At 43.1% G+C, this 22474-nt stretch overlaps 1 non-coding gene across 1 annotated transcript; it reads right to left on the bottom strand.

The window, feature by feature from the left end:
- Window positions 1-310: 310 nt before the first annotated feature.
- On the bottom strand, window positions 311-506 carry LOC138768227 (U2 spliceosomal RNA). Its single transcript, XR_011358958.1, has one exon. It is a non-coding gene; the product is annotated as a U2 spliceosomal RNA (small nuclear RNA).
- Window positions 507-22474: the final 21968 nt, after the last annotated feature.

Below are 22474 nucleotides of genomic sequence, written 5' to 3' on the forward strand. Positions count from 1 at the left end.
AGAAATTTAATGGTGTTCCTGAGGCAGGAATGGGCGGTCTCTTATAGCGTATGAACATGGCCTTAGGCTATAGTCACACAGTGTATTTTTTGCCGTTGCTGGTGATTAAAACGACGGCCGTTCTTATCACATCATATAAACTCTATGCGGTGCATTAACACGCTGATATGGCATATGATCCCAGACAGAGGGGATGATGATGATGAGATTAGGGATCTGTGGGGCCACATCATCACTTCCAGTACTCCTCCTTCTTGAGGCTATGTTCACACACAGTCATAAAGACGGCCATTGCTTTTATAGTTTATTTTCTTGGTGCACTGAACCTGGAAGCACTGCAATACCAGGTCAATGCCTGGAGAGGACAGAGCAAGCTCTTTTTCCATCTCCCTCTTCTAAAAACCCATTTAATATATAGTATGGCCCCCAGATAGGGGACGTATCAGATATTAAACTGATAAAAACAGATGCTAGAGTAGATCTTAGCCAAAAGGCCGAGAAGTGACAAGATGGCCGCTTTTGGTGGACGGCCATCATTTAACAGCAAATAACAACTGTAGTTTCAAACCAATAGCCGTTGTCTTCGGAACAACAGCCGTCATTTGCTGTTAAATGACGGTCATCCATCACGTCCATCATGTTCGCGGTGTGTGAAGATAGCCTTAGACTGATGATAGTTCTTAGTGACATAGGGAGAGATTTATAAAACATGGTGTAAAGTAAATCTGGCTCAGTTGCCCCTAGCAACCAATCAGATTCCACCGTTCATTCCTCACAGACTCTTTGGAAAATGAAAGGTGGAATCTGATTGGTTGCTAGGAGCAACTGAGCCAGTTTCACTTTACACCATGTTTGATAAATCTCCCGCATTGTCTGTATGTTTGGGATTGTTTTGCTGCGTTTACACTGAACTATTATCGTGCGAATTTGCACGATAACGATCGAATTCGAACGATAATCGTACGTGTAAACACAGCGAACGATCGAACGACGAGCGAGAAATCGTTCATTTTGATGAAAAAAAATTCGCAGATCGTTCCGTGTAAACAGTCGTTTCACCGATTTTTCCTATGTGTGAGATAGGCTTAAACGATCGCAAAACAAATTTCCGTACGATATATATCGTTCCAACTAAGATGCTGATTGTTATTAAAAAAAAATCGTTACTTCGAAATCGTTAATCGTACGATCGGGTGAACTATCGTTCCGTGTAAATGCAGCATTATGCTGCAGCAGAAAAAAAAAAATCGGAGTCGGACACATATTCCAAACACCTGTTAAATTTATTTGTCCCAGAAAAGTATCACCAAGAGACATTATCGAGAGAATAGATTGGGATGTAATTGTTAAGGCCCTAGTACACAAAGCAATTATCGTCCGTATTCGGCCGATAATCATTTCGTGTAATAGGAGACAACGATCAGTCATCGTGCATGATGTCTTTCAACAGGCTGAAATGGCAAGGATCTGTAATAGGAGCAGACCACTGCTGTCTCCTATGGGCTGCCTGGACGATCTGTCAATCACGGGGGAATGAGGAGCAGGTGAGCGCTGGCCTGATAGGTCGGCGCTCGCTTGCTGTCCACACGTGTAATGCTGCGATAATTCGCCCAATCGATCGTTTAACGATTTTGAAGCAACGATTTGTTTTTTATAACGATCAGCGTTTAGACGAATAAATCATTAGAAAAATCGTAAGAAAAATCGTTAATGCAATCGTTTTTAAGATCGCTTAAGCCCATCTTTTACATAGAGTGAATCTTTGAAAGACTGTTAACACGAAATGATCTGCGAATTTTTAGCGAACGATGAACGACGATTTGAGAACATGTTGAAAGATCAAAATGAACGATTTTTTGCTCAGTGCTTCATCGTTTGCTTTGTTTACACTGAACGGATATCGCTTAAATGCGATCGTCATTGCGAAAATTCGAACTATAATCATTCCGTGTAAACGCAGCATAATAGGGGTTTTACACCAACAACTCATCAACTCGCAGGTGTGTTAGGATCCAGTTGGGGCCATTTTTTCTTTTGATTGGCCAGGTCCACAGCTCACCAGCTCACTAATCGGGTCTGTAATCGTTTTCCCTTTTACTTACAAACTTACCTTTTTAGACCCGTGTTTGTACTTGTTTCAGTAGTGCATCTTATAAGATAACTCCCAGATTTTTTAGTTTGTGGTTTGTGCTTCGTAGTAAAAAAAAGCCGGTTGACCATCCTTGATTGTTGGCCAGGGGTTGTAGACCTCTGTAATGTCCCCGGTGCTGCCACTATCAGAGCAACTTATCATTGGGTATGATTGGTGCACAGTACTGTAGATGAATCTGGAGTGAACCTCCAGCATTAGTAGACCATGAATTCCCTTAGAGGATTCAAAGAATGCAATATTAAAGGGGTTATCCAGCCTTCGAAAAAACACACGGCCACATTCTTCAGACAGCACCGCTCTTGTCTTCAGGTCAGTTTTGGTTTGGAATCAAGATCAATTTACTTTAAAGCGACTCTGTACCCACAATCTGTCCCCCCCCCAAACCACTTGTACCATCAGATAGCTGCTTTTAATCCAAGATCTGTCCTGGGATCTGTTCGGCAGGGGATGCAGTTATTGTCTTAAAAAACAACTTTTAAACTGGCAGCCCCGTGCCCAACGGCCGGGGCTTAGATTGTGTATGCATTAGGCTGGCACCACCTCTCTGTCCCTCCTCCCCACCCTCCTCATCATTAGGAATGCCCCAGGGAGATTGTCTACTATTCATCACCTGTGTCAGCACAGCACATGGGCTGGATCGTTAAGGACCTGTGCAATGTTCAGCATGGAGAAAATGTTCCAGTGGCATTCCTAATGATGAAGAGGGTGGGGAGGAGGGACAGAGGGGTGGTGCAAAGTTAGTGCACAGATCCCGGCCATTGGGCATGGGGCTGCAAGTTTAAAAGTTGTTTTTTAGGACAATAACTGCATCACCTGCCAAACGGATGCCAGGACAGATCTTGGAGTAAAAGCAGCTATACGAAAGTACAAGCGGTTTGGGGGGGTCAGATTGTGGGTACAGAGTCACTTTAATGGAACTGAGCTGCAAAACCTGCACCCAAACTGGAGACAAGAGCGGTGCTGTCTCTGGAAGAAAGCGGCCATGTTTTTCTAATACTGGATAATTACTTTATCATAACAATTATTTATCTTGACTATTTACTGTACTTCTTTGCAACATTCTATTAGACAAACCCTGTGTATTAATTTCTCACCTTTTCCAACACCTTGCTGCCAACTGCAGAGTTTCTTAGAAGATAAATGTGTCCTGTTCCCAGTGAACAGCACTGTGTGAGGAGAGGTCCTTATAGTGTGACGGTAAAGAAGAATTGAGGGGGTCACATTGTCCTACATCTCGGTGTGTAATATATGTCACTTGACTTCTATAGAACTAGCATTTTGCTGATGTCCTATTACACGCGAATGTCCCGTCTGCATCCATCAAAATTCTCATATACAAATCCCTATTCGTTTTATATATATTGGTTGTTGTATTGTTTGTATGTTTAACCCCTTCAGGACTAAGGATGTAACTGCACGTCCTTTTTTGCGGTGAGTTACTGCTCAAGGACGTACAGTTACGCAATGGGATGAAATGGGCGCAGGAGCTGTGCCTGTGCCATCCCACAGCGGGTCCCATCTGTCAGTGATAGCCAGGCACCAGCCGCATCTGCAGCAACCTGCGCCGAGCACGGATCGTGGCGGTTAACCCTATAGGTGCTATGATGGGTTTCTACGGACGCAATTCACTGAATTGCGGCCGCAGAAAACTGACATGTCAGTTATTTGCGGGTCCGCATGGGATCCCGGCCGGAACATATACAATGTGTATATGCTCCGGCCGGGATCCCATTGAAGTAAAGGCAGTATTCACAGGCACATAAAGTACGGCCGTTGTTGCCGATGGCAACAATGGCCGTACTTTTACATAGTGTGAACATAGCCTTAAGCAGAATCCTTCTTTATGGTGACCATACACCACTTTTAACCACTTTTAATGAAGCAAATTGCTTCATTCCTACTGTAGATTTACTCATCCCTAGTAAAATATTGCCATTTGATTACCAGTGGCTGAAGAAGTTGGAATCCTGGAAAACATGGATACAACCTATGGCTATGTTCAAACACTGACATCATAACGGCCGTTTTTAAGTGGAAATTTAAAGGCAAATAATGGCAGTAGTTTTTAAAACAATCATTATGACGGTGTGTGAACATAGGCATTAGGGATGGTCCGAGACGAGTTCGGTTTGGGTTCCTACGAACCCGAACCCTCGGTAATGATTCCCGTTGTCTGCCCGCTCCGCGGAGCGGGCGGATCCAGCGGGGTGACCGCCTGGAAAACTGGGATACAGCCATAGCCATAGGATGTATCCCAGTTTTCCAGGCGTTCCTCCCGCTGTATCCGCCCGCTCCACGGAGCGGGCAGACAGCGGCAATCTGCTGCCGAGCGTTTGGGTTTACCATGCAAAACAAGAGTCCGTGGAGTCTCGGTTGCGAGTCTCAAAACACAGGATAGCCAGATATCTCTAGCCTGTTGCCACGGGGTGCCTCCATGATGGGGAGAGCACCACACCACCCTGATAGATAGCCCCTTAAGTCCCACTCGGTTGCGAGTATTGGAACATAAATAGGGAAATACCAGGGTGGCCCCTTTTTGTCAATGTCTAACTCAAGGTACGAGTATTGCGATCATGACAAGGGCTTGCCAAGGCAGGCTTCCATCCACAGACAGCCGTTTCAGGGTATTTGCCCCTCGTTAGTGTGGAGCATGATTCTGGCTAGCTGGGGCCATGACAAATCAACCAACAAAACACAGTAATCACTGAACCTAAGGAGAACAGTGAAAAAACTCCAATGAAGTACTCAAGAGTCTCCACTGATGCCCCCAAAAATGTAAATATGCAAAACAAGAGTCCGTGGAGTCTCGGTTGCGAGTCTCAAAACACGGGATAGCCAGATATCTCTAGCCTGTTGCCACGGGGTGCCTCCATGATTGGGAGAGCACCACACCACCCTGATAAATAGCCCCTCAAGTCCCACTCGGTTGCGAGTATTGGAACATAAATAGGGAAACACCAGGGTGGCCCCTTTTTGTCAATGTCTAACTCAAGGTACGAGTATTGCGATCATGACAAGGGCTTGCCAAGGCAGGCCTCCATCCACAGACAGCCGTGTCAGGGTATTTGCCCCTCGTCAGTGTGGAGTAGGATTCTGGCTGGTTGGGGCAATGACAAATCAACCAACAAAACAAATTTTTGGGGGCATCAGTGGAGACTCTTAATTGAGTACTTCATTGGAGTTTTTTTTCACTGTTCTCCTTGAGTTCAGTGATTACTGTGTTTTGTTGGTTTCCTTCAGTCACCAGTAATAAAATGCAGAGAGTTCCGGTTTGAATCCATGTTCTCAGAGGTCACTCATCTCTAGTCGCAGCATACTCTAATACTACGTTTTGTTATCTAATATCCATCTTAGTTTGGGAGGCATTTCTCTCTAAAGCTACTGACAATTTATTTTGCACCTTTCAATTTTTTTTTTCTATCTTGTTTATCATGACCCTTTAAAGTGTCTCCAATTTTTCCATTTAATCTCCATGTGGGTGAGTCTTCTTCTAAGCAGTGCAGCTCATGCCTCAGCTGACAACCATCATAATAATTTCATCAAGACAAAGTTATGAACCAGGCCTCAAAATGGGCTTAATGAGAATTCTATCCAAACTATGAATTTTGCTCTGTTCCCTGGTGATTCAGAGATATTACAAGTGGTCTGGCTGATGGGACTTAAAGTTTACCTGTCGTTATAACTTTCAAAACCTAAATCAGCAGTACATAGCAGCCTTCAGGAGACTGGACCTGTATTTCTGGTAAGTATAGCTGTTATATAGCTGCCCTTTAGAAGACTGGACCTGGATTTCTGGTAAGTATAGCTGTTATATAGAGGATTAGGTAAGTGTGAGTTCAACTGCTAGTGACTTGGCGAGGTTAACCTATGGAGTGTCTGTACCCTACAGACTGGAGTATAAATAAGAAGTAAAAGAAAAGTATAGGTCCTCAAGACAAGTCAGAGAATATTTGAAAATAATGTTGTGTGATGATTGAAATAGTAATTGATAAACAATAGACGGTCCGAGAGAAGAATAAACTAAATAACACTTTACTTGATAAGTAAAAATAATGAGTTAAAAATTATGGTACCATAACCAATCAGTATAGAAAGTGAAACAATCAAATATAAAATCATATATAAAGACATGTATAAAAAACCATTTGACCCTAATATAACAAATATATGCAAATCCAAGCAAGAAATAAGCACTGATGTGCAGTAATATACAATAATAAAAACAATAATTAAATGATTATTGAATCATAGTGCTCATCATGATTCAATAATCATTTAATTATTGTTTTTATTATTGTATAATACTGCACATCAGTGCTTATTTCTTGCTTGGATTTGCATATATTTGTTATATTAGGGTCAAATGGTTTTTTATACATGTCTTTATATATGATTTTATATTTGATTGTTTCACTTTCTATACTGATTGGTTATGGTACCATAATTTTTAACTCATTATTTTTACTTATCAAGTAAAGTGTTATTTAGTTTATTCTTCTCTCGGACCGTCTATTGTTTATCAATTACTATTTCAATCATCACACAACATTATTTTCAAATATTCTCTGACTTGTCTTGAGGACCTATACTTTTCTTTTACTTCTTATAGCTGTTATATAGCAGCCTTCAGGAGACTGGACCTGGATTTCTGGTAAGTATAGCTGTTATAGCTGCCTTAACCCTTTAAGGACATGGCCCATTTTCGTTTTTACGTTTTCGGTTTTTCCTCCTTGTGTTTAAAAGGTCATAGCACTTGCATTTTTCCACCTAGAAACCCACATGACCCCTTATTTTTTGCGTCACTAATTGTACTTTGCAATTACAGGCTGAATTTTTGCATAAAGTACACTGCGAAACCAGAAAAAAATTCGAAGTGTGGTGAAATTGAAAAAAAAAACGCATTTCTTTTATTTGGGGGAAATGTGTTTTTACGCCATTCACCCTGGGGTAAAACTGACTTGTTATGCATGTTCCTCAAGTCGTTACGATTAAAACGATATATAACATGTATAACTTATATTGTATCTGATGGCCTGTAAAAAATTCAAACCGTTGTTAACCAATATACGTTCCTTAAAATCGCTCCATTCCCAGGCTTATAGCGCTTTTATCCTTTGGTCTATGGGGCTGTACGAGGTGTCATTTTTTGCGCCATGATTTGATCTTTCTATCGGTACCTTGATTGCCCATATACGTCTTTTTGATCGCTTTTTATTAAATTTTTTCTGGATTTGATGCGACCAAAAATGCGCAATTTTGCACTTTGGGATTTTTTTGCGCTGACGCCGTTTACCGTACGAGATCAGGAATGTGATTAATTAATAGTTCGGGCGATTACGCACGCGGCGATAGCAAACATGTTTATTTATTTATTTATTTGTTTACTTTTATTTAAAACCTGGGAAAAGGGGGGTGATTCAGACTTTTATTAGGGGAGGGGGCTTTTTACTATTAACAACACTTTTTTTTTTTTTTTTTACACATATACTAGAAGCCCCCCTAGGGGACTTCTAGTATATACACTGTGATCTCTCATTGAGATCTCTGCAGCATAGATATGCTGCAGAGATCCATGAGATCGGCACTCGTTTGCTTTCGGCTGCTGCAGCCGAAAACGAACGAGTGCCGAGCCGAGGACGGCGCCATCTTGGACGCGTCCCCGGCCGGCATCAGTAACGGAGATCGCTCCTCCGGGACAAGGTCCCGGAGGAGCGATCTCCCCCACTAGACACCAGGGAAACGTTGCCTCCGGTAATCGGAGGCAGCTGTCAACTTTGACAGCTGCCTCCGATTAGCTAATTAGCGGGCACGGCGATCAGACCGTGCCCGCTAATAGCGGCGGTCCCGGGCTACTCGCGGCACCCGGGATCGCGGCACTTCAAAGCGGGGCCGCCGCGCGGCCCCGCTTTGAAGTGCAAGTGAGGACATAGGACGTACCGGTACGTCCTATGTCCTTAAGAGGTTAAGGAGACTGGATCTGGATTTCTGGTAAGAATAGCTGTTATATAGCTGCCCTCAAAAGACTGGTCCTGGATTTCTGGTAAGTATAGCTGTCATATAGCTGCCTTCAGGAGACTGGACCTGGACTTCTGGTAAGGCTAGCTGTTGTATAGTTGCCTTCAGGAGACTGGACATGGATATAGTAAGTATAGCTGTTATATAGCTGCCTTCAGGAGACTGGACCTGGATACAATAAGTATAGCTGTTATATAGCTGCCTTCAGGAGACTGGACCTGGATTTCTGGTAAGTATAGCTGTTATATAGCAGCCTTCAGAAGACTGGACCTGGATTTTGGTTAAGCATAGCTGTTATATAGAAGCCTTTAGAAGACTTGACCTTGATACAGTATGTAAAGCTGTTAAATAGCTGCCTTCAGGAGACTGGACCTGAATTTCTGGTAAGTTTAGCTGTTATATAGCTTGTTATATAGCTGCCTTCAGGAGACTGGACCTGTATACAGTAAGTATAGCTGTTATAAAGCTGCCTTTAGGAGACGACCTGGATTTCTGGTAAGTATATCTGTCATATAGCTGCCTTCAGGAGACTGGACCTGGACTTCTGGTAAGTATAGCTGTTATATAGCTGCCTTCTGGAGACTGGACCTGGATACAGTAAGTGTAGCTGTTATATAGCTGTCTTCAGAAGACTGAACCTGGACTTCTGGTAAGTTTAGCTGTTATATAGCTGCCTTCAGGGGACTGGACCTGGATACAGTAAGTATAGCTGTTAAATAGCTGCCTTCATGAGACTGAAACTAGATACAGTAAGTATAGCTGTCATATAGCTGCCTTCAGGAGACTGGACCTGGACTTCTGGTAAGTATAGCTGTTACATAGCTGCCTTCAGGAGACTGGACCTGGATACAGTAAGTATAGCTGTAATTAGCTGCCTTCAAGAGACCAGACCTGGATTTCTGGTAAGTATAGCTGCTATATAGCAGCCTTCTGGAGACTGGACCTGGATTTTTGGTAACTATAGCATTGTTTTACAGCATGAGAAAAAAAAATTAATGTTAATTGAATTTTGTATTCTTATGCTTGTGGGCATGTTAATACTAGCCACAACTTTGTTGCTACCAGATGTAAAGTTATAGGGATAAGGTGAAGAAGTTACTCCTGCAACTTGTTGAATAGGAGGACACCAGTGTAAATAGCACATACCAGGAGCTTCATGTTACATCTCAGATGGGGTCCCTCACTTCCATAGACTTTTCAAGAACATTTACTTTTCTGACCTTAAGTTTTTCCCCAGCCACTTCTATTGCAATGGTTCCAGCTGCTGCTCAGCCGTTCCTAGTGATGTTTTGACACAAGGAAGTGACTAGTCGGCCAATAACTGGTCGGCTGGTACAAGGTTATATGAGTTGAGCTAGGAATACCCCTTTAAGATCAATATTTAAGTCAGTATTTTTCTTAGCGGTCACTGGGATTTGTAGCCATCTTATTACCCAGCAATAAAATAAGTTAAATTAATTTAAAAAAAAAAAATTGACTGTATGCATTTAAAAAAAATAATACAATTTAACATAATTTTTTAAAACATTTAGAATCAATTAGATTTCTTAGTTCCAAATTTCCAGACAACATTGAGATTTCAATTAATTTTGCTTCACTTGACAATTTTTCTTTGGCGCTCTTGTTTATGGACCTTGCTATCCTAACACATGTTTTTTATATGTTTATTGACCTTTCATTGTCCAGCATGATAATCGGATGAACATTTGGTTTCCATTAGACGGCCAAAGTCCAGCAGCTTATGAATCATGTGTTTTATCATAGGACAGTGAACGTATCTTTGTGTTCTGATGAGCAGAGAGTTCAGGTTGCGCCAAAATATTTCACTTTTTTTTTTTTTTGCAATTGACAAGAAGGAAGGACAGGAGATAAATTATAAGCAATAAATGTGTTTATATGGACATGTAGCTACATCTCGGCAGTGAGGGTGATGTGAGTACGAGGGGAAGTCATTTGTCACTGATTATTTGCAATCCAGGAAGCTACTGCTTGGGAGCGAGGCATGGCGGCTGTAATTGCTGTCACTTCTTACGCAGGATCTATTCACTTGGCTGCAAAACATAATTGTTCTATGTGATCCTTTACCAATCAATCATCTTATATTTTCTTATGTGAAACCTTGTCGGAAAAGTTAGGTAATTGGTACAGGGTTTTAGGCTTCTACATGTAAATAGTGGAGAATGTTTATTAACTGAGGTACAAAAATATTCTTGCTGTTCAGGACAGGAATAATTATAAGGCCGATCCCGGGCATTTAGAAAAAGGACAACTTGTGCTTTGTATATTAGTTTTCTTATGAATATAGGTTTACCTCGGAACATTATTATCATTCTTCTTCCTCTTCTCCTTCTTCCTATTATTATTTATTTTCATATTCAACTGTGTTTACATGACCATCTCCTGTGCAGGAAATAAAGTCCATGTACTGTCAGCCATTTACAGACTGGATACATCCCTGTCAATAAGACACATAGCATCCAGAACGGCCAGAGCACTACCCTACTGAAATGATAGCTATGGGATCTCATCTCCCCATAACTCAGTGTGATGCTGTGAGTGTTGAAACATCTGTCAGTCTGGGAAACTTTGCAAGAAGGAACAAGGTCATGTTTATGCCGCCTAAGGGTACTATTACACGGAACAATAATCGGCCGAATCGGCCCGATTCAGACGATTTTCGTTCCGTGTAATAAATACAACGATCAGCTGATGACAACGATCATCGGCTGATCATTGATATAGGTTTGAACCTATAATTGTCAGACGCCGACCGCGCATCGCGATGTGTAATAGCGGTGCACGGCCGGCGACTGACGATTTACATAACCTATCCATCTTGTGGTCTTCTTCTCCCCAGGTCCCAAGAGCTCAGCTTCAGAGCAGCCTGTCTAAGCTGACAGGCCGAACAGCCTATCACAGGCCAGAACTGCCGTGGCCAGCGATTGGCTGAGTGGCCTGTCAGCTTAGACAGGCCGCTCTGAAGCTGGAGCACGTGGAACCAGGAGAAGAAGACCACAAGAGGAGCCCTGTAGCCTGGACAGGTAGTGTATAAAGTAAAAGCAAGGGCTGCAAGCAGGGCCGCTTTAACCAGAGGGCACATGGTGCACGTGCACCGGGCCCACTGGTTAAAGGGGCCCCCCCCGAGCAGGCCGGCCGTTGCTATGTGCGACCAATGCGGTCGCACAGGGCTCCGGCCACCAGCCTGTCAGGGGGGAGCGCCATGGATGGGTAATCTACTTACCCCTCCATGGCGCCCCCTGCAGGGCCCCCCCCGTCCGCCGCTGCCCCCGCCCGCTGCTGCTGCGGCGCTTCAGCGCTGCAGCAGCAGCGACACTGACAGAGAGAGAGCCATTGGCTCCCTCCCTGTCAGTCACTCTTGTGGCCGCACTTCCTGCAGTCACAAGAGGCCTCACTCTCCCTCTAGTGCCCGACGTCACTGGAGCGTCGGCGTGAGGGTAAGGGGAGTACAGCCTCTTGTGACTGCAGGAAGTGCGGCCACAAGAGGGAAGAGAAGAGGAACTCGTGGACCTAGGTGAGTAACAGTGTTTGTTTTTTTCAATGTTGTATGGGAGGGGGAGCTATATACTATTGGGGAGCACAGGGGGCTATATACTATGGGGGGGCACAGGGGGCTATATACTATGGGGGAGGACAGGGGGCTATATACTATGGGGGAGCACAGGGGGCTATATACTATTGGGGAGCACAGGGGGCTATATACTATGGGGGGGCACAGAGGGCTATATACTATGGGGGAGCACAGGGGGCTATATACACTATGGGGGAGCACAGGGGGCTATATACTATGGGGGAGCACAGGGGGCTATATACTACTGGGGAGCACAGGGGAGCGATATACTATCGGGGAGCACAGGGGATCTATATACTATGGGGGAGCACAGGGGGCTATATACTACTGGGGAGCACAGGGGGCTATATACTATGGGGGAGCACAGGGGGCTATATACTATGGGGGAGCACAGGGGGCTATATACTATGGGGGAGCACAGGGGGCTATATACTACTGGGGAGCACAGGGGGCTATATACTACTGGGGAGCACAGGGAGCTATATACAATGAGGGAGCACAGGGGGCTGTATACTATGGGGGAGCACAGGGGAGCTATATACTATGGGGGAGCACAGGGGGCTATATACTATGGGGGAGCACAGGGGAGCTATATACTACGGGGGAGCACAGGGGAGCTATATACTATGGGGGAGCACAGGGGAGCTATATACTATGGGGGAGCACAGGGGGCTATATACTACTGGGGAGCACAGGGGAGCTATATACTATGGGGGAGCACAGGGGGCTATATACTACTGGGGAGCACAGAGGAGCTATATACTATGGGGGAGCACAGGGGAGCTATATACTATGGGGGAGCACAGGGGAGCTATATACTATGGGGGAGCACAGGGGAGCTATATACTATGGGGGAGCACAGGGGAGCTATATACTATGGGGGAGCACAGGGGAGCGATATACTATGGGGGAGCACAGGGGAGCTATATACTACTGGGGAGCACAGGGGAGCTATATACTACTGGGGAGCACAGGGGGCTATATACTACTGGGCAGCACAGGGGGCTATACACTATGGGGGAGCACAGGGGGCTATATACTATGGGGGAGCACAGGGGGCTTTATACTATGGGGGAGCACAGGGGAGCTATATACTATTGGGGAGCACAGGGGGCTATATACTATTGGGGAGCACAGGGGAGCTATATACTATTGGGGAGCACAGGGAGCTATACACTATTGGGGAGCACAGGGGTCTATATACTATGGGGGAGAGCACAGGGGGGCTATATATTATGGAGAGCACAGGGGGGATATATACTATTGGGGAGAGCACAGGGGGCTATATACTATTGGGGGGGAGCACAGGGGGGCTATATACTATTGGGGGAGAGCACAGGGGGGCTATATACTATTGTGGGAGAGCATAGGGGTCTATATACTATTGGAGAGCACAGGGGGCTATATACTATTGGGGGAGAGCACAGGGGGGCTATATACTATTGTGGGAGAGCACAGGGGGGCTATATACTATTGTGGGAGAGCACAGGGGGGCTATATACTATTGTGGGAGAGCACAGGGGGGGCTATATACTACTGGGGAGAGTGCACAGGGGGGCTATATACTAATGGGGGAGCGCACAGCAGGACTGTATATAACTAGAGGAGCACATGGGGGTCTATATACTACAGGGACACCTTAAAACTATGGAGGCACAGAGGGGTGTAACTATGTAGGGGTACAGAGGGGTGTTACTACTGTATAGGGGTATAAGGGACCTAACTACTGTATGTGTTGGAGCCTAAAATATTTGTCTGGCAGATTCTGGAGAGAAGATTCACAGCCAGGAGAAGACTTCAAGGTGGCCCAGGCTGGATGGAGAGAAAAAGAAAAGGTGACAGACTCTGATCGGAGAAGACGCCCCCGGTGAGTCACTGGATGTAACTGCACTCTGTTATAGGGTTGTAGTGTTAGGGGTCATGATGTGGCGGTATTATGTAATGGTATCATTGGTGATATCTTTCTGTTTTGTTTAGTGCAGTTTTTATGTAATATGTAATCACTGTATGGTGGAAATAGTGTTATAAGGTAACTACTGTATGTATTGGGGCTCTTGATACAGTGTGGGGGCAAATTCAGTACATTATACAATGTGCCGAAAGGGAAGGGGGGGCCCACTCTTGAGGGCTGTGCACTGGGCTCACCAATGTATTAAAACGGCCCTGGCTGCAAGGACATCTGCAGCCCTCGCTAAACGATAATCGGGCTGTGTAATAGGCCCAGTAAACAAGCGCCGATCTATCAGATCAGCGCTCATTTATAGTTATCAGGCCTTCATTGGCCCGTGTAATAACACCCTATTAGTACAGTATGTAGAATAGGAGTAAGACAGCACTCTGTTTGAAGGTGGTGCTCATGGTGAGAGTTATTCCAAGCAAACAGTGGTAAGATATCTCGGCACTCACGAAACTCACAAATGCTTGTTTATTAGTGTAGAGAAAAAAAGAGAAAAAAAAAATCAGTTTTTATTTTTACTTTGTTTATTAGTGTCACATCAAGCAGATACAGGTAAGGAGGACGAGTGTTGTACTATGGCCTTCATCAGCTCAGCTGATCATTATTTTATAAACTGTGTGCATTGGACGTCCGCCATTCCAGTGACTTCAATGTATTGCCATTGCAGTCGGTTAAATCACGGCAAAAACGGACGTTATTTTAAATTGCAAAAGCGGACGCTTTTTTCTAATTTTTGACGAAGTGCCAATGCTATACGTTTTGATCCGCTTTCCATTGAAGTATATTAATAATAAAAATAAAAAAATCAGATTTACATTTTGCAACATACACAAAAACATGGTTGACCACATTTTTCTGTACGTTTTCCAAAACTGATACAGTGAGACGGATTGCAAAATTGTGTTTTGAACCTAGCCTTATTTGCCAGTAGTACACACAGTTATTTCATCCTTTAGGGTATGTGCACACTAAGTAATTTTGACAGAAACTTCGCTGCGGAATTCTCAGCTCACGACCACTCGCGGACTGTGGCGGGCGCGCGTCTCTGCCCGTGTCATAAACTCCATTCTATGCACGGCGGATTCTACTTGTTCATAGAATAGAGTCTATGACATGTCGGAGACGCGCACGCCCGCCGCAGTCCCTGAGCAGGCGCGAGCTGAGAATTCCGCAACGGAGTTTCTGTCAAAATTACTCAGTGTGCACATACCCTTACTTCTCTCATTCACAGCACAACACACAGCATACACCTCTATGCTATGCATGTTTGCACTACGCTCAAAACAGAGAAAAGGCGGACATTTTTGCCGCAATTTATTTGTCTTCAATGCAATGCATTGAAGTCAATGGGATGACGGACGTCCAATGCACAGAGTGTATAAAATAATGGACGTTGTCTGTAGCGATCTTAGACTCCGTTCCCTGGTGCGGCTTATGCCATCGCTGGTGGTGGTCCAGCAGATCCACGACTCCAGTCGTTACATTGTGTTTGCCTATAATTGTGAGTTACATACAGTAACTATTAGATCACGTTATCGGTAATAAATGCAGAAACACAGGCCTTGTCAATGGGTTCCCTTATGTTTTACTTGCAACTGTCTCTGATGTTTTGTTTTAATCTGCTCAATTAATTCAATAACATCCAATTACACCGAAGATGACCTAAAATGCCATAGATCTTTAAAATGATAGGCTGACATTTCTGATGACATTTTTATAATGTTCTTCAAACATAATATAATGGCTATAAATCTACAAATGATGGGGAAAAAATACCCTGAAGCATTTCAATCCACACTGCATACAAAGAGAGAAATCTCATTAAAGTTCTTATTACATTGCATCACAGGTCTGATTTGCTTTTTCTTAAAGGGATACTTCCAAAAAAAGAATTTTTTTAAAATAAACTGGTGCCAGAAAGTGCCGAAGATTTGTATTTTACTTCTATTAAAAAAATCTCAAGTCGTCCAGTACTTATCAGTTGCTGTATGTCCTGCAGGAAGTGGTGCATTCTCTCCAGTCTGACAGCATTCTCTGCTGCCACCTCTGTCCATGTCAGGAACTGTCCAGAGCAGCAGGAAATCCCCATAGAAAACCTCTCATGCTCTCCAGACTGGAAAGAATACACGACTTCCTGCGGGACATGCAGTCGGTTTGAAATAATTTTTTTTTTTGTGAACGATCCCTTTAAAGGTAATATCTTCCCTCTGCTGAGAATGTGGTTTGCAGTGAGATGGTATCCACATTCTCTGTGCTGACCTTTGATCTATGAACCAGGTTAATAATAGACAACTAAGTATAACCGTTCAGCTATTCAGTAGGGTATAGCCTATAATACATCTGACACTGTTATAACAAGAATGGTAATGCCAATGTCTGATGTTACCACTGTTTGTATTCCTTCATTTTCATGAAGGATAGTTATGGGATCAGTGCACCTCTTTCTTTTTCAGTCACGCTAGTGCCTGGATTATTTTAGTGTCGACCTAGAAACAAACAGGAGTTTGAGGCTCAGCAGAAGGTGCCGTACATGTAAAGCCATGTAACATCCATTACTGCTTAAAACAAATATTCCATTTCACTTTTATTGCTCCTCAACGTAGGGGAAGAAATTGTAGTGTCCCATTATGTGCTTTTCTTCTTTTCTTATACCTAGGTAAAAGTGTCTCTATCCGGTGTCACAGTAATTGCAGTTAACTGCTGTGCCCTACTCCAACCACTAGGTGTCACACTTTCCCAAAGCACAGCTACTTTGATTTCACACACCCTCTCTTATACATCACACTTCCCATGGTTAGGGAGTTGGTGCCCGTCTTAAGGCCAGACAAGACAGGACGTGTGAGCACCTGTTTCCAGGGCTAGTAACCTCCACCATCATATGTTGCTAGACTGAAACCCCAGGGTAGCTGGAGATAAGGGAGCAACACCCCTTGCCTATGCCGTGGATCCTTAACCTCAAGACAGTCACCCCCCCACACTTTTAGCAAGAGCGATACAAGGGACTGTACTGCAGTAGAGCACAGTGCAAGATAGCCGCTCTACTGACTTTCAATTTACTATACACGTCGCCACGTCTGGGCAGAGTACTAACTACATTAGGCAAGGGGCCCTCCTATCCGTTCCCTGACACCTGCTACTGTTCCATTCTTCTATCTACTCCTTCTCTACAAATTATTACTTCTGTTATTGATTTTGCACTAAGTAGCACTGTTACTATTATTGCACTGAAGTTATTTTTCTAAGTAACGTTGAATACTGTTAAAAGTGGGACTCTGTCATCTCTGCCGCCACACCTGCACTTACACTCACATCAGTTCTAACCAAGGCCCAGTTGCCGTGCGTCCGGGGGTGGGTGTTACCACTCCTGGCCGCTGTGACAAGTAGCCTCCAAAACACCAGAACTCACCAGCAAGTTAAATAGCAGTCCCAGCAACCCAGGTCACGGCAAAATTAGTCGTAGCAGAATGTTAGATGATAGGTGACAGATACTGAGGACTTCATACTGTACATGTCTGAAAAAAAAAATGTCTGAACCAGCTGATTTCTGCAGGAATGGCTATTGTGTATGGGAGCCTCCCGACTCTACCAATGTACCTAACAGGTGTTGGGAGAGAGAAGGATCGGGCCTGTTGGATTTCAACTGCTTTATTATTATATTAGGGTCCTATTACACAGAGCGATAATGTGTGGAATCAGGCCGATCAGCAGATCATTGCTCTGTGTAATAAAGACAATAATCATCATCTGATCGTGTTTTTAGGTCCTGCCTAAAAGTCATCAGCCACCGGCTGCACATTAGACATGATCGAACAGCGCCGAAGTTCAGGTCTGTACGAACCCGAACCATCGGCATTTCACTCCCGCTGCCTTCCTGTTCCTATTACCTAGTCTGTATCCCTGTTTTCCAGGCGGTACTTGGGCTGTCTCCACCTTCCCCACAGAACGGGAAGGCAGCAGGAGTAAAATGCTGATGGTTTGGGTTCGTATGAACCTGAACTTCGGCGCTGTTCGATCATCTCTACTGCACATGTAATAGCAATGCACGAATGACGGCTGACGAGTGTGTAAAAAAACAATAAAGTTCATACATCAACGCTCCCCGAACATTCAGGTGTTCCCTATGGAGGTGTGATACTCAGCCACTGCTGTAATAACTGAGTATTGGGTGTTTTTGTACAGATACGATGTAGGTACCTGCTTTGGCCAATTTGCTGTCCCCAATAGTCGGTAACCTTTAGAAGTGTTAGGGGTCACTTGGGCACTTGTCACGGTAGCCTGGAGTGGTAGCAGGTAGTTGGTACCGCCACTCACAGAACAGGGAGATTTGACAGAGTCCCTTGCGTTTAGGCAAAAATAGAACTTTACTTTACTGAATAAGAGTTGAGTTTAACAGTACACATGATACAGCAGTACAAATCTTGACACGGAAACATTGTGGCTGGCAGTGACTTAGAACCAGTGCTTGAAGAAGTAGGTGCTTTGTTATGAAAAGGAAGAAGAGAGGAGTCTAAGCTATCCTCACTTCCCTCCTCCACCAGAAACTTACTCCTCCTACAGGGAGTAATCTAAACCCTCCTGTGAGTGGTGGGGCTGAGTGTGTGTAAGAGAGAGAATAAGAGATAAGTTAGAAGAAAGAGCACCTGTGACTGGTCAGCACACAAACACGTACAAGACAGTTAACCCTTGGCTTCAGCTGTGCAAAGGAGAAACAAAAACAGTGGGGACATCTAGTGGGTAAAACACAGTACTACATCTCCCACTTGTGAACCTTAAAAAGTGACTTACTCAGGTGCTCTAGACAGCAACAGTGGTAGGACCCTGGTCCATGAATGTAGTCCAGCATCTTCCTCTGTTACCTGGCCAAAACCGTCCATGTTTGGTGTCCGTTTTGCATCTGTGTCCGTTTTTTTCATGGACTGGTTAAAATTGTAGTGTGTTAGTTCAAATAAAGTTTAGTGGTAAAAAAAAAATAAACTAGCTTGCCCAACCCCTCTAGAGAATGTCACAAGATCTCTTGTCAGCCATTTTACACTTCCTTCTTCCTTGTCAGGACCTGTCATGTGACAGGAAATACCAAACCACATGGTCCGTGTTTTCCACGGAACACGGATAAATACAGATATCACATCCATGTACATCTGTGAAAAAAATGGATCTCATTGATTTCTATGGGGGAATTTGTGCCGTGCTTCCACTCCGAGTTATGACATGTCCTACTTTTAGTCTGAATAGCCCCATACAAATCAATGGGCTATAAATCTGTCCACGGACAACTTCACGGAACGTGAGAATGCAGCCTAAAGGCCCTATTACACAAAGTGATTATCGGCCGTATTCGGATGATATTGACCATTACGGATGATAATTGTCTCATGTAATAGAAGTCAATGATCAGCCATCATGCACGATGTCTTTAAAGATGTTACAAAATCAATGACCTAGATATCAGCGATCTGCTGCCATCACTATGTGCAATAGGAGCGTCATGTGTAATAGCGTCAGCATGGAGTGGGGAATGAGGAGGAAGCGAGCGCTGACCTGACAGGGGCTTTAGCCTTTAACAGACTACACAAACAGCTTGTCTCCAGCTTATCTCCCTGAGAATCAAGGGATCAAGCAGTGACAATCCATCATACTCAACCGCTATCCACCAGCATTATCTTTTGCCAGAGAATAGGGGGCCCCCATACACTTTACACTAACAGCTGAACCCACCTCCACCGCCAGCCGCAGGTTTGCCAAACTTTCATATTAAGTGTATAGGGGTCACATCGCTGTGACTATGGAAAATGAGTCCTTTGCCCTTGTAGACTGAGGATGTGAAGCCTCCTATGTTCGAAATAATAAAACTGGTTGTATTTTCTATGAATGAACTTTACCTAAGAATTTAATTTACTCATGGAAAATGATTCCTGTACAACTTAATTTAGCTCTGTAAAGACGTAATGAATGTTAGCAGAAATACGTCTAGTTTCCCAGACAGGCTGTTGGCATAAACTCAATGGTTCATGTCTGAGATATCTAATTTACTGCGTAAGCTGGTCATGGGGCAAGAGGAAAAACGGAGCAAATAAAGGTTTAATTATGCATCAAAGCTTGCTGGGTAAACAAATTACCATGGAAGGTGGGGGAGAAAAACCTTAAAACGGGGGGAGGAAAACCTAACGGCTGATATAGGAGAGAAGCCTAGGAGAAATTATTACATTATACAGATGATTTACAATGCTGGAATTTTAGAAGGTGTCAACTCCAAGGGGCGCTCATTACGGCTGAACGGATAATCCTGCAAGTTATAAAAGCAAAGGTGTAAACATGGAAAAGATTAGATCCGGGATAGCGGGCACTGATGGATGCATTTAGGGAGGGCTGCCTGACACAATCCCTCATCTAGTGTAGGAGCAGCAGGCATACATCAAATGGTAAAGTTCCTGCAGCCGCAAGCCGCCACCAGTCCCTTACTTATGGATTTATACGGCTAGTATTAAGAGCTCTATCAATCCAAATGCAGCCAGCTCTCCCCACGGCATTTGCAGGCAGAAATAACTTTATCATTTAACTCTATAGCCGTGAGGAGCCGAGAAAGTATGTGAGAAAGGAAGAATACAAGAAGTCCTGAAGAACAGAATGAAGAATAGAATGTTAGTAAAATAAAAAAGAAATACAATTATTCTAAAATACTTGCAGGAGAGATAACTTTATCACAAGCTCCTCTGTCCCTCTGGACTAGTCTGTCATTTACTTTATTTAAGTTGGTTTTCTTTATTTTAAGATTTTAACATTCTACACATGTAAATTCTGTACGGTGAAGGGGTATAACTTTTGATACCTTTTGATGACTTCCACATAACTTTTGACATGTTGCTGCCCATGGTGAGACTAACAATTCCTTCCATACTTGTTATTATCTATTCAGTCTCCTTCCCCCAGTTCTCAACTACTGCTTTCTGCTGATGACACAAAAATCTGTGTGTGAGCTTTTCTGTCTGCCTCCCCCTCCCTTCTGAGACAACTGATGTAAACAAGTCCCTGGCTGGCTTTATCTGTAACATTGTAGCTTCTTTGTAATGCTGGGAGGGATAATCACAGTGAGTTCATTAGCAACTTGACCTCAGATAAACCCTCCCAGTGTTACAAATAAGCGACAATGTTGCAGATAAAGCCAGCCATTTCAGAAGGAAGGGGGGAGGACGGGGAGACAGAGAGAAAGGCTCACACACAGATTTGTGTGTCTTTAGCAGAAAGCAGCAGCTCAAAACTAGGGGAAGGAGACTGAATATATAATATAATAAGTATGAAAGGAATTTTTAGTCTCACCATGGGCAGCAACATATGAAAAGTTATGTTTGAGAGGAATACCCCTTAAAGTCCTTATCATATTTATAGAGCTCTGAAATCAGGGGTGTATTAAATATAATACTACTACTACTACTACTACTACTACTACTACTTCTAATAATAATAAATAATAATAATAATAATACTATTTATTTTATTATTATCAGTTTAATTATTTTATAATTAGCATTTAGAATATTAAAAAATATATACTTTAGTAAAAAAAAATCAACTTAATTTTAAAGAAAAACTGTCATGAGTGAAAGGACAAAAATGAAAATCAATGGAAGAAATAAAAATGGATTTGACCTTTATTTGTCGTAATTGCCGAAGTGTTCTGCACTGAGACCACGAGTCGTATCTGAGCTTCAGATGAGAACATCACTTTGCTGAGAAGCAATGACAACCTGCGCCTGCCAAGAGGCCTACTGTACGTCAAAAGGAATCGAGATGAAAGCCGGGTACAGTAGTACAGTGATAAAGGTATCAAAGGATAAACAACTCTGACTGGTAATCATTTCTTTACAGGTTCTTCCCAAAGTTCTTTCTGTAACATGCTATGTTTAGTCCTCAGCTTGGAAATACAATGGCAATCTTCTTTAACCCTTTGAGGACCAGGCCCAAAATGACCCATTGGACAGCGCAAATTTTCATTTTTGCATTTTCCTTTTTTCCCTCCTCCCCTTCTAAGAGCTCTAGCACTCTCAGTTTTCTATCTACAAGCCATGTAATGGCTTATTTGTTACAGGAATAGTTTTACTGTGTAATGGTGTCTTTCATTTTACCATAACATGTATGACGGAATACCAAATATATTATTTATGAAGATATAAATAGGTAAAATCGTAAAAAAAATGCAATATGGTAACGTTTGGGGGGTTCCTGTGTCTACGTAATACACTATATGATAACAGCGACATGATACCATTATTCTATAGGTCAGCCCGAACACAACCACATGCAGGTTTACACAGATTCTCTAATGTTATATATATATTTTTTAATGAAATCCTTTTTTTAGGCAATTAGTTATTAAAAAAAATGGGCCTATTGTGACGCTTATAACGGTTTTATTTTTTCACCTACGGGGCTGTATGGGGTGTCATTTTTTTTCCGCCATCATCTCTAGTTTTTATTAATACCATATTTGTGAAGATCGGACGTTTTGATCACTTTTTGATACTTTTTTTTATATACAATGTAATAAAACATCGGTAATCCTGGGGCTTTTTTCACTCTTTTGGTTTACACCGTTCGCGATGATGCTTGAGATATTTTAGTAGAGCAGACAATTACGCACGCTACGGTATATAATATTAATGTTTATTTATTTATTTTTATAGGTTTTATTTATATAATGGGAAAGGGGGGTGATTTCAACTTTAATTGGGGGAAGGGGCTTTGGGGTATTTGTAAAGAAATTTTT

Source organism: Dendropsophus ebraccatus, chromosome 11, assembly GCF_027789765.1.
Source record: "Dendropsophus ebraccatus isolate aDenEbr1 chromosome 11, aDenEbr1.pat, whole genome shotgun sequence".
In the NCBI taxonomy this organism is placed as follows: Eukaryota; Metazoa; Chordata; class Amphibia; order Anura; family Hylidae; genus Dendropsophus; species Dendropsophus ebraccatus.